Here is a 13,631-nt window from a genome sequence, read left to right as displayed (position 1 = left end):
TGGTATGATACTTATGCCGCCATTCATTCAATCTATGATAAAAGTCTTTTCAAAATATTTGAAAGTGCAAAGGAGGGACTTGATGTCCAAATGGGAAATCAAAAGAGATCCAAGGTACTTGGAAGTGGTTTTATTGATGTGTTCTTCTATAATGAAAAGAAAGCGAGCCTAACTAATGTTTTCTATGTTCTCGATATGACTAGAAACATTAAGAGTGGAAGTTTATTAAGTAAATACGGTATCCAAATGGAGTTTGAATCCGGTAAGCTCATTTTGACTAAATTGAGCACTTTTGTTGGAAAGGGTTATTCATGTGATGGGACGATCAAACTTTGTACTCGTGATAATGACAAAAATAATATGGCATCTAATTCTTGTAATGTGATTAATTCTAGTTCTATTACTTTGTGGCATAATAGACTTGCTCATATAGGTTATAGCATAATTAAAATAGTTGTTAAATGTGGATTTATTAATTGTGATGTGAATGATCATGATAAATGTGAATTATGTGTTAAATCTAAAATGGTAAAGAAATCTTTTCCAAGAGTTGATAGATGTTTAAAGTTGTTAGATTTAATACATATTGATTTATGTGAATCAAAATTCATGTTGACTAGAGGAGGAAATAAATACTTCATGACTTATATAGATGATTGCTCTAGGTATAATTATGTGTATTTTCTTAAGAGTAAAGATGAGATATTTAATGCATTTAAAATCTATAAAGCTAAAGTAGAAAATTAGTTGGAAAGAAAAATAAAGACTCTTCGAACTGATAGAGAAGGTGAATACTTTTCAAATGATTTTAATATACTTTGTGATCAACACGACATTATACATGAATGCGCTGCACCATACACTTCACAAAAAAATGTGATAGCTGAAAGAAAGAATATGACTTGTCTTAGGTGATTAACTATATGTTTTTACATGATAAATTGTTTTATAATTTGTGGGGTGAATCTTTACTTGCTATGTGTCATATATTGAATGGAATTCCTATAAAAAAGAAAAAGAAAAATGTGTCTCCAAATGAGTTATGCAGAGGAAAGAAGCCTAACATGGTCTATTTTAAAGTGTGGGGGTGTCGTGTTTATTGCAAGAGCACGGAGCCTAAATGGGCCAAGTTGGGTCCAAGGGTCATTAAGTGTCCATTTGTAGGCTATGCTTCAAATATCAAGGCCTATAGGCTATCGAAAGTGGAGTGTAATATGATAATTGAATTAGAGAAGTGAAATTCTTTGAGAATATGTTATATTGTGATTGCAACTCTAAAAAACCTACAAGAGTTGGAGAATCTCGTGAAGAGAAAGAACCAAAGGTTGATAAACAACCTATATTGTCTCGGAGAAGCCAAAGGCTTAAAGAAATGAGATAAAATGAGAAATGTTCTCAAGTAGAGATACTGTACGATAAACTTGAAGTTACATGGAAATCTCATATGATTCTTCAAGTTGAAGATTATCCCAAAACCTACCGAGAAGTAATGTCTTTGAGAGACTCTGCTTTTTAGAAGGAGACAATAATTGATGAGATGAATTCAATTATGTCAAACCACACATGGAATATGGTAGACCTTTCACAAGGTTCAAATTCAATTAGGTGCAAGTGGGTATTTAAGAAGAAATATCACACTGATGTCACATTACAAACTTTGAAGGCTAGATCAGTAGCCAAAGAGTTTAAACAAAAGGAAGGATTCGATTATTTTGACACGTATGCACAGGTTTCTAGGACAACCATGATAAGAGTTTTATTTGTCTTATCATCAATATATACCTTAATGTTCATCAAATAGATGTCAAAACGACATTCCTAAATGGATATCTCGTTGGGGATTTCTCTCTGGAACAACCAGAAGGTTTTGTTCTAAGGGGAAATGAACATAAAGTGTGTAGGCTTGTTAAATCATTGTATGGATTAAAACAAGCACCGAAACAATAGCATGTGATGTTTGATAAAGCCATAGTTTCGGATGGCTTTAGACACAATAATGTGGAAAAGTGGTTATACTTGAAGACTTGTGATTGATATATCATCTTCGTTTGTCTATATGTTGATTTTGAGTAATGAGATGAGAGGCATAGTAGAAACGAAGATGTTTCTGTCTTCCACTTTCTAGATAAAGAACATTGGATAGGTCGATACCTTTTTGGTATAAAAATGAGAAGAAATAGTGGAGGTTAGAATTTAGGTCAAGCTCACTTTGTTGAGAAAGTGTTTGACAAGTTTAGTCATCTCAAAATCAAAGACGCGAATACACCATTTGATTCAAGCATAAAACTGTAAAATAACAACGGGAGAGTGGTTAGTAAATTAAGTAGGTTTACTAGCAATCCAAGTATCGAATTTTGGAAGGCAATTGAGAGAGTTATAGGGTACCTTGAGAGGTACAAAAATCTAAGCCTCCAATATTCAAAGTTTCGTTAGATAGTTGAAGGATATTTAAATGCAAGTTGGATATCGAGTGTGTGAGATAATTTATCCACAACTGGTTGAGTATTTATGCCCGGAGGAGGAGAAATTTCTTTGCGTTCAAAATAAACAAACATATATTTTACACTCAACCATGGAATTTCATTTTATAGATCTAGTTGCAACTGGAGAAGAGGCCAAATGATTAACGTATATCATGGTGGATATCCAAATTCTGTGGAAAATGTATCAATGATCTCGATACATTGTGATAGCCATGCCACATTAGCTAGAGCCTATAACATCATATATAGTGTGAAGTCTAGACATATAATTCTAAGGCATGAGTATGTGAGACAATTGATTTAAGATGGAATAATATCAATCTCATATGTGAGACAAGTGAGAACTTGGTGGATCCATTTACCAAACTTCTTACGAAGAGGTTAGTAAGTTCCACTTCAAAAGGGATGGGACTGAAACTCCTAGAATAATATATTCATCAATAATGGCAACCCAACTCCAAACTTTTATACATCAAGAGCAAGATTTCATTGGGTAAGAAAAAGTTATTGTGTGAATAGTTTCAATGCTAAAAAAGTCGTGAGTTCCATCCAATGATGGCTAGTGTTGGTTTCAACCGAGTAAGGGTTAAGCCGGTTGGGGTTAGGCTATAAGAAACCTTAGTTTTGTGTTCAAAATCAAAACAAAAGATACAAGTAATCTAACTTTAATGATAGTAAACACAAATTACATAAACAAAAAGAGATCAAACTATAGAGTAGACCTTTCTTGAAGAACAACCATTAAAACATAAAATCACAAAGCTATGATTTTATGTGAAACAAAAAAAGTTGCAAGGCTTGACACAAATGTAGATTTGCTATCCAAAAATATCTATTTTGAGCCTTCTATATGGAAATTCTTCAAGCTACTACAATGGAATGAGATTGGGATACATGAGCCTTGGGTCTTCATACAAGCCAAGCTTTCTTGACGAAAATCTTAGAGAAAACTAGTAATCTTGAAAGCTAGAGAGAGAGAGAGAGGTGAGTGATCAATTCACCAATTAACTAATATCAACCCTTTAAATACAATAGGACCCTCATTAGACTCAAGCAATGGGATTAAAGCAATTATATTTATGTTTTAGAGCTAAAACATGTAACTGTACGGATAGCCCAAGCAACGAGTCGCCTGACACCAGGTGATGTGTTGCCTAGCACCAGGCAACATGTCGCTTGTTTTACCATTTCTTGGTCGAGTGATGCATCGCCTCCCAGAGGCGTTGCATCATCAAAGCCTCTATTTAGACGCTCCAAAATTTATCTCAAAACACCCCCAAATGCTCCCAAACTTCTTTGGTACTCTTATATACTTCAAATAAACTTTTTGGACCCAAAAAGATGATGTATGAATGCATATACCGAAATTCAAATTTCACATGTTGACTTTTGTGAAATCGTTATTGTTTTTACACCTCTTCGTGCCTAAACAATTTCACCATGTATTTAACCAATCACAACATTCCCTCACTTGGTTAAATACATCCTCAATTCTATAGCCAAACTGTATTAGTGCATAATGTAAAGTTACTTTTGAGTCTGAACTTTACCTTAGTGAAAACATTACAAATCTTAAATCGAAATGCTAAGGTATTCTTAAAAGATTGAACCCAATGTTCCTAGTGATAAAACACGATAATGTCTCACACACCTCTATCTGGTTACTTATGTATTTCCCACTTTTAATGGTCTTGTGCTTGATCCATTCGTGAAATATCCGGAGAGAAAACACTTACTCTATCGAGAGGCGGCACCACCCATAGATTCACATAGATGAAATTCTTACAATATCTTTGCTACCTTTAGAGATGCTTGTTTCTCTTCAACTGAATTGCATTAAAAGCCTAAGGCTTAACCCTCATGTTCGCTAGCAACCAACATTAACTCACCCTTGATGGGACTGCTGAGTTGTTAATGTTGAAACTATTTTGTAACACCCTACTAATCCAGGACTGTTACACTGTGTTTTTAAAATATGCTTAACTCATTAAGCAAGTCATTTGGACTCAAAAGCGTAATTAAAGCAAAATGAAGGTTAAGTACTAAATTTTATGCCCAAAAGGTATAAACTTTTCATTAAAACTGTAAACATTTACAAGGGATCCCAAATCGGTTAATCAAAATTTAATTACAATCAGGTGTACAAAATAGTCGACCTAGGAGACAAAATTGGACCCTTATACTCTAAGTCCCATGAAATATCTCGATCATGGTGGCCGAGCAGGCCAAATGTGTATGCATCACTCTAAAGTTCTCCAACTCATGGATGGTCGACATTTCCCTTGCCCTTATCTGCACCACAAAGCACCCGTGAGCCAATGACTAGCAAGAAAACCCCACATCGCATAACAAATGTCCAATTAATCATAAGCAATAAACAACATGCTTTATAGATAATACGTTTATTCATTCCAATCATACAAATCATAAACATCTTTCAAAATTTACAAATATTCTCATTTCAAACACATAAACCATTTACACCGCCCAACCAAGCAGCCTTGCTGAACTACCCAACTGAGCGTAGTGTACCTCCCGGCACCAAGCTTACGGTCCATGCCGGGCGAGTGGGTACCGCATCCTCAACTTGACCCCGCCTTCTTTGACCCCCTTACGCACGATTGTCATCCGACCCACATTCTGAATGTAGACCGTATTGGTCATCCATAGAAAAATCAATGCTGATATTCATAGCAAACAACCTGCTCTATGTGCATATGTCAGTTTTCTTACCTCGAGTCTTATGAAGAAAACAGAACGACCTCGAGTGCGATCCCTTTCCTGAGCCTTACGAAGACCCTAGTCACAACATAAATGGTATACTCATTAAGAACTAAGTCAGAAAATGGGTTCCAGGACTAATCCCATGAACTCGGGATCTCCAATTCCATTAAACTAGGCAATGGAATCCTCCCCCGAGCCCCCAAGCAAAATTACCAAAATCTAGAAAAAGCATACTCTAAAACAGCACTGGCACCGCGGCAAGTAGAAGCAAATAGTATGCCCAAACTTGGTTCAGCACCGCGCCCCTGGCCCCCCTGGTGTCGCGACGCTACAGCGAAAACTTAGAAAATTTGTGTTTTTCCGTGCACCTTCTCAAACCCAAAAATCAACATATCGAGTTTCCTAGCATGTTTTGTGCAAAATATCCAACGCTAAACATATATATAGTCTACATATACCCTCTAAACATCAATAAACACAAATTTCAAGCCTAAGACTAACAATTAAGAAATTAGGGCCAAAATCTCCAACTTTTTCCCAAATCCAAAAATTCCAATAATTCACAACAATTACCTACTTTCAATCAGAATCAAAACCACAAAAATAGCTCTCAATTTGTTTCCACCATCAACAAGTAAATAGAAACATCCTTAGAACCCATGAATTCAAAATTAAGCCAAAACATAGACAATTTCTTCAAGAACATCATAAAGTAAATGAAGAACAAGTTGGGAGAAAATCATACCTCTCCTCTAAATTCTTGAATTCCTATAGTGATTATGGTTTCCAGCAACCACAATCCTTTCCCTTGAAGCTTAATCGCCACTAAAATCCTCAAGAAAATGATTTATGCTTAGCCTTAAATTGTCATAAGTGTTTGCTAGAACCTTAAGTCTAGAGAAAAAAAAAAAGAAGAGAATAAGAGAGAGGAGAAAGAGAGAGAAAGAGAGATGTACTGTGTAAGGGGAAGTGCTCACCACTTGGTCCTGCTTTTTTTTAGATTAATGGTCAAACGACCAATTTGCCCTTATCTTTGACTTAACATCAAAACTAAGCACAAAGGCATTTTATTCATTTAGCTTAAATTCTCACTAAACACCACAACTCCAAATTTAATCCACTACTCCACAAAATCCAAATATTCCCTGATTAATTCCATTTAGTGATACGTCTCAAAATATTAAAAATGCCCAAAATTCCCCTAGGCTCGACCCGAGTCGGACATATATCCCCGTTGTAACTTTTCCGCTAAAAATTTCTCGAAAGGACCCACTCATGCCAATATCGCAAATATATTGACATAATAATGTGGTCTTAAGCAAATAGCACATAAAATTACAAATATACCCTCAACGAGTCAAAATTACGAAAATGCCAGTTTTGAATAAAAGTGGGTCTTTAAACACATTTAATATACATAATTGTGCATACTCAATCATCTACTTGCATAAATCACATAAACCAATTAACTCACACATAATTACCACACGTGCCCTCCCAACACGCTAATCAATGCACTTATTCATATTAGGAGTTTCTGGACGTTACATATTCCCTTATTGAATGACTTATTGTTACCCATTGAACTCTACGCTCGATGTAAACAAGTTTTTAGTTGGGTTGCCATCATTAGGGAATCTATTTGTCAAAGAGTTTTAGTCTCATCCCTTTATTTGTAGAACTAAGCAAATGTCTCCCAAGAGGTTTGGTAAACAGATCCGCTAAGTTTTCACATGATTTTACATATGAAGTTGATATGATACTCTTATCAATCAATCCCCTCAAATAGTCATACCATAGACTTATATGTCTAGACTTCCCATTATAAAATTTGTTTTAAGCTCTAATCAAAGTGACTTGATTATTAAAATGTGTCGAAATCGTTGATACATCAATGACAGTATTCAGTATCTCCAACATGAGATTTCTTAGCCACTTGACCTCTTTGCTGGTTGCCGCTAGAGCTACAAACTCAGAATTCATGGTTGAGTGACATATACATGTTTGTTTCTTAGATCCCCAAGAAATCGTACACTTACCAAGGGTGAACACCCAACCAGTTGTGGAGAGATTATCTCCTACACTGGATATCCAACTAGCGTCGGAATATCCCTCAAGTATCTTAGGAAACTTAGAATATTGGAGGCATAACTCTTTGGTCCTTTTAAGGTATCTATATACTCTTTAAATGTCCCTCTAATGTAAGATACTTGGGTTGCTAGTAAACATACTTATTTTACTAACCGCAAATGCAATGTCCACTCTAGTACAATGAGCAGCGTAAATCAAACTCCCAACTGCACTTGCATGCTCTAGTTTAGCCACCGCTCTCCCTTCATTCTTTTCAAGCTTTTGATCTTGATCGAAGGGTGTGTTTGCCTCTTTGACATTAAGATAATAAAACTTGTCAAGCATTTTCTCAGCATAATAAGCTTGACCTAAGGTATACCAATCGACATTTCTTCTAACTTTAATACCTAATATGGTATCAACCTCTCCAAGGTTCTTCATTTTGAAGTTAGAAGATAGAGGCTTCTTCATTTCTATAATGTATTTCATGTCATTGCTTAATATCAACATATAGACATACTAAGATGACATAGTCATCACAAGTCTTAGAGTATAATCACTTGTCTGCACTATTGTGTGTAAACCAATCCGAAACAATGGCCTCATCAAATTTCTCATGACATTGTTTTAAAGATTTTTTTAAAACATATATTGATTTAACAAGCCTACACACCTTATGTTCATTTCCCCTTAGAAGAAACCCTTCTGGTAGTTCCATGTACACCTCCTAATCCAGGTTAACATTTAGGAATGTCATTTTGACATACATTTGATGAACATATAGGTTGTGTATCGATGATAAGGCAAAAAATAATCTTATAGATGTTGTCCTTGCTATCGGTGAAAATTTATCAAAATAATCTATGCCCTTGTTTTATCTAAACCCTTTGGCCACCAATCTTTCCTTATGGGCTTGAATGGTCCCATTAGTGTTGTATTTCTTTTGAAATACCCACTCGCAACCTATTGGCTTTGATCCTTGTTGTAGATCAAAAATATTTTAAGTGTGGTTAGACATAATTGAATCCATCTCATCATTTATTGCCTCTTTCCATAAGTTAGAGTGTTTTGAGGAAATAGCTTCTTGGTAAATCTTAGGATCATCCTCCACTTAAAGTACCATAGGATACTTCCATTTCTCTCCCTTATAGTTTCCATCTACTAAGTAAAGATTCCACTTGAGAGGTTTCATTGTGTGATCCAATCTCTTTAATCCTTTGGCTTCTTCTAGGCATTGTCGGTTGCTCTACAACCCTTGAAGGTAAATCTTCTTGAGTTCTTTCTACTGAGATTTGTTCATGAGGCTTATTGCCACTATACAACAACTCTCAAAGAATTCAACTTCTCTTGACTCAATTATCACATTAGAATCTAAGTCTAATAGCCTACAGGCCATGCTATTTGAGGCATAGCCTACAAATACACATTTGATGGCCTTTTGACCCAACTTGGTCCTTTTAGGCTCCATGCTCTTGCAATAAGCAAGGCACCCCCACACTTTGAGATACCCTAGGTTATGCCTCTTTACTCTTCGTATCTCATATGGTGAGATTTGATTCTTCTTTAGAGGAATCCGGTATAGAATATGACAAGCAGTAAGCAAGGCTTCTCCCCATAATGTGAAACTCATATTTACAAGTAATAGCATAGCTTAATCATTTAAAAATATGTTCTATTTTTTCGCTATACCATTTTTTTGGGGTGTATGAAGGGTTGTACATTCATGTATTATATCATGCATCTCGCAAAACACATTGAATTCATTTGAAAAGTATTCACTGCCCCTATCACTTCAAGTTATTTTTATTTTCTTTTCAAATTGATTTTCAACTTCGACTTTATAGATTTTAAACATGCTAAAACCCTCATCCTTATTCTTAAGCAAGTACACATATGTGAATATAGAATAGTCATAAATAAAGGTAATAAAATACCTATGTCCACCTCTAGTAATTATTCCATTCAATTCACATAAATAACTATGTATCAAATCTAACAAGTTAGTTTTCCTTTCAACACTAGGAAAATGTTTCTTTACCATCATAGATTTAACACATAATTCACACTTATCATGCTCAACATCATTGCATACAATTAAACCACATTTGATAACTCTTTTAATTGTACTATATCCTATATGAGCAAGTCTATTATGCCATATAGTAATTGAATCAAAACCAAGCACATAAGAGGAACATGAGCATGCAATATTATCAAAATCATTGTCTTTGGTACACAACTTAATCATCCCATCACACACATACCATTAATCCACTAAGTAATTTCCCTATGATAGAATTAGCTTACCAGACTCAAACATTGCTTTGATGCCCGGTTTGCTCAAATTCCCACTCACAAGATTCCTACTCATATATGGAACATACAACACATTGGTTAATAGAACTTTCTTTTTGGATGTGAAGTAAAGATCAATGTTCCCCTTGCCCAACCCCTTGGACCTTTTCTCATTTCCCATTTGGATCTTATGCCCATCATTTGATTATTAAAAAATTCTTGAAGACCTCACTATCATAGGTTACATGAATGATGGCACAAGTGTCATACCACCACCCTTGTACTTTCCCTTGGATGTCATTCACCTCACTCAAGGTTGCAACCAACTCCTCTTCGGTTGAGTTGACCTTGGATCCATGGTTATGAGGCTTTCAATACTTTCATTCTCTAGTAATGTGACCACTCTTGCCACAAACAAAACAAGGGCCTCTCTCACCCTTGAATTTCCTTCATTCTTTCTTGAGGCTAGATGAGTATCTTTCTCTGATTGGGGTTTCTTGTGAGTCTTTCCTTTGCATTGAGAGGGTTACTCTATGGCATTAGCCTTGGATGTCCCAACATTGGTGATAGAGTAGTTTTTATAGTATTTTAAAGGGTTTTTTTATTTAATTTTTTAATGTATATTTAGTTATTTTTGTGCAGTATGACGTTTTATTGCCTGTGTTTGATTTATGGTATTAAATTATCAAGTCAAAGGTACGCAACGGAATATATGGATTTATTTTAATAAATTCTAATACCATCCAGGATCATACACATATATAGATTTTAAATCACATACAAATAGATCAGGGATTGCCTCGTGTAGCCTATAAAGTGTCCTTGAGTGTTTTTGTATAAATCAATGATCTTCCTATCCAATGTTTAGAGATCTCACACCCTGATCTTCTAGACCAATCCTCAAACTCACAAGGACGTGTGTGGGCACGTAGGATTCAATAGGTTGATATATGTGACTCCCTAGATGTACTTAACACATGAGATCTAGAGAGCTTTTATAGAGAGAAAGTTTAGAATAGTTTTCAGGTTTAGAGAAAAACTATCGCTATAGAGAGAGTCTGTATTTTTTATTATTAAAAAAACAATAATAAAGCCTTATATTCTGAAAGTCAAGTACTATCAAATTAATAAAGATATTTAATCTAATTAAATAATATTTATTTAATTAAAATATAATTCAAATTAAAACTGATTAGATATTTTCATTTAATTATTTATTTAAATCATATTTAAAAAGAATAATTAAATAATTGATTGAACAAACTTATTTGAAATTCAAAATTCAAATCCCAGGGATAAAAATCCTTGATGCTAGGCACCACAAGTTGTATTGTACATTGTTTGTCGCCCAGTCCTATTAGGGTTTCCCTAATTTTCTCATTTGTTTATTTAATTAACATTTAAGACAAGATATTTATCCCAACATAAATATCAGTTAATTCAAAATTAACTTTATCTTAAAATATCAGTTTTAAATTAAATAAATAAATATCATATTATAAATAATATATTTATTATTCTCTCTCTTTATATTAATCCAAACAAGATTAATATTAATTTTAAGCTATAGTTTTACAAAATAAAAACTATATAGTTAAATAGTTAATTAATTCACAATTAATCAATTACCCATAATTATCACATAATTATTTCCTTGCCCTAGAAATCAATTAATTTGCAATAAAGTCCATTCTCTTTATAAATCTTTCTTTTGACATCCTTACTCTTGACAGTGTAGGACAGAGGTAATCTTGGGACCATGAACTTATAATATGAAGCTCCATTAAACCAGATTAGTAATGAAACTCTTTAATCTAATAATCTTATTTATTAATTCCATGATTACTGTACTATAAATATGGAATTGCACTTTAAGTGTTTATAGAATTATATTTGCAGAGTTTTTTCCAGTAGTCCATTGATATAATCAATATATGTAGTTCTATCATCCATTATTGGTTCGTTAATTAAAGCTGGTCAAAATTACCGTTTTACCCTTCTAATTACCTCTTGATCCTTAAGTACCATTAATTCACTGGCGAATAATTAATTTATAATATAATTATAGATTTGAGCCCAATAACTCTTCAGTTCCAGAATTAACTCTTAAGGGAACCAATATTCGATCTGTTAGAAAATCATGGATTCCAATATTGTAATTCATGTTCCCAGCCATCCATGATATTGAATCTCCAAAACAAAATTCATTAGCCCCATTATTCTAAAAGACCTTTGTACGCCCTGATTTTCCCACGGGATGATTAGGGAGCTAAGCGGCGGCCTAATAATGATTACCTCGTGTGCATCCCCAAAACCCGAGCTGCCATCATAAGATCGTACCTCTTTAGCTCGAGGTAGCCCAAGGGCTTGCCTCTGGTTACTTAAGGATTGAGCCCAGGCTCTGAAGGTCGAAGGACGAGTTAAGTCTCCAACTAGTGGTACGAGCTGGAAGTGGAGACTATGACCTTTTATAAAGTCAACCACGCAAGGTAAACGTGCATATATCAGACATCACGTGTCTGATATGCCCCTGACTTCTCAAACACGTAGCAGGAACGTGCGTATTCAGACACCCACGACTGGGTTGGGCCGTGCGGCCCATTATCCCCTTACCTGTTGATTTGACCACACTTATGTGTCAGGTTTAGGAATTAATCATGAATGTCACAGAGTTGATACGATAGGTAAGAAGGTCACGGGATGACCTTCTTACCAACTCCCAAGTGCCTTCTCCTATAAATATGGAGACCCTGGGAGTAAATAAGGGTTGGATTTTTTTTTATTGTAAGAAAGATCCTGTAATCGTATACCCAGAGTATAGCAATAATATTGACTAGTGGAGAAGAGGGATTTTAACCTTTGAACCACTTAAAAACCGTGTCTTGAGTCACCTTTTCATTTTCTAAGATCATATATCTGTTTTGGTTCAACATCAGCACTAATCCCTTTCTCTTCTTTTCTTAATTACTTGTTGGCGAAGAACCGCGTCAACAACCTTAACGAGTGAATCAAAAGATCAAATAAACATAAATAGTAGTTCATGAATACTCGGGATTTATACTGATCTACAAATGATCATCTATTATGATAACAATTAAATCTTTACGTCAAACGACAAGTTTATAAAGATAATTAATTCTCATCTATCTTGTCATGTATAATCTCTATTATATACAACACCTTTACTAAGATGTTTATCCACATCAGTAATCTGAATCTAGATTAGGTTCATCTCGTATGCTTAGTAAACTGTACTAGTATCCATTCATTAAAGATTCCTTACTTTAATATGTTACTGACTATTTTATTCATTATTTATGATCTTAATTCTCTCGTACTAGTACAAGATCATATTCTCATGAATGAATAGGGAATTTTCTTGATATTATTATGTAATTAATTCAAACAATAATTATAACATTCAAATATAATAAAATTGTACTTTTATTTAAAACCAATCAAATGTCTTTACATGCTTATAGGGAATTAATCCTATCAATCTCCCACTTGCCCTCAAAGAAAGTGAGGCATTTCCCTAAGTCCCATATTGTGCACGCGACCCATGAACGAATTTGCAGGAACTGTCTTGGTTAATGGGACAGCCAGGTTTAGTTCCGATGCTATCTTCATAACAGTCACATCACCTCGGTGTACAATCTCTCTTACTAGATGGTATTTCCTTTGTATATGCTTCCCTCTCTTGTGACTTCTCAGTTCTTTGGAATTAGCTACTTCTCCACCGTTGTCACATTATAGGATTAGTGGCTTATCCAAATATGGAACATCTTTTAGATCAGTGTAGAACTTCCAAAACCAAACCGCCTCCTTAGCTTCTTTACAAGACGCTGAGTATTCGACTTCCATTGTTGAATCAGCTATGCTGGATTGTTAATGCTTCTCAAGACAACAACTCCTCTACCAAGAATGAACACTGACCCAAATGTCAATTTTTGACTGTCTTTGTCTAATTGAAAATCAGAATCAATGTATCCAGTAGGGTTTAGCTCACCCCCTAAATATACCAACATATAGTCTCTTGTTCTCCTAAGATACTTGAGA

Source organism: Humulus lupulus, chromosome 3 (genome assembly GCF_963169125.1).
Source record: "Humulus lupulus chromosome 3, drHumLupu1.1, whole genome shotgun sequence".
NCBI lineage: Eukaryota > Viridiplantae > Streptophyta > Magnoliopsida > Rosales > Cannabaceae > Humulus > Humulus lupulus.
This window is presented reverse-complemented; position numbering follows the sequence as displayed.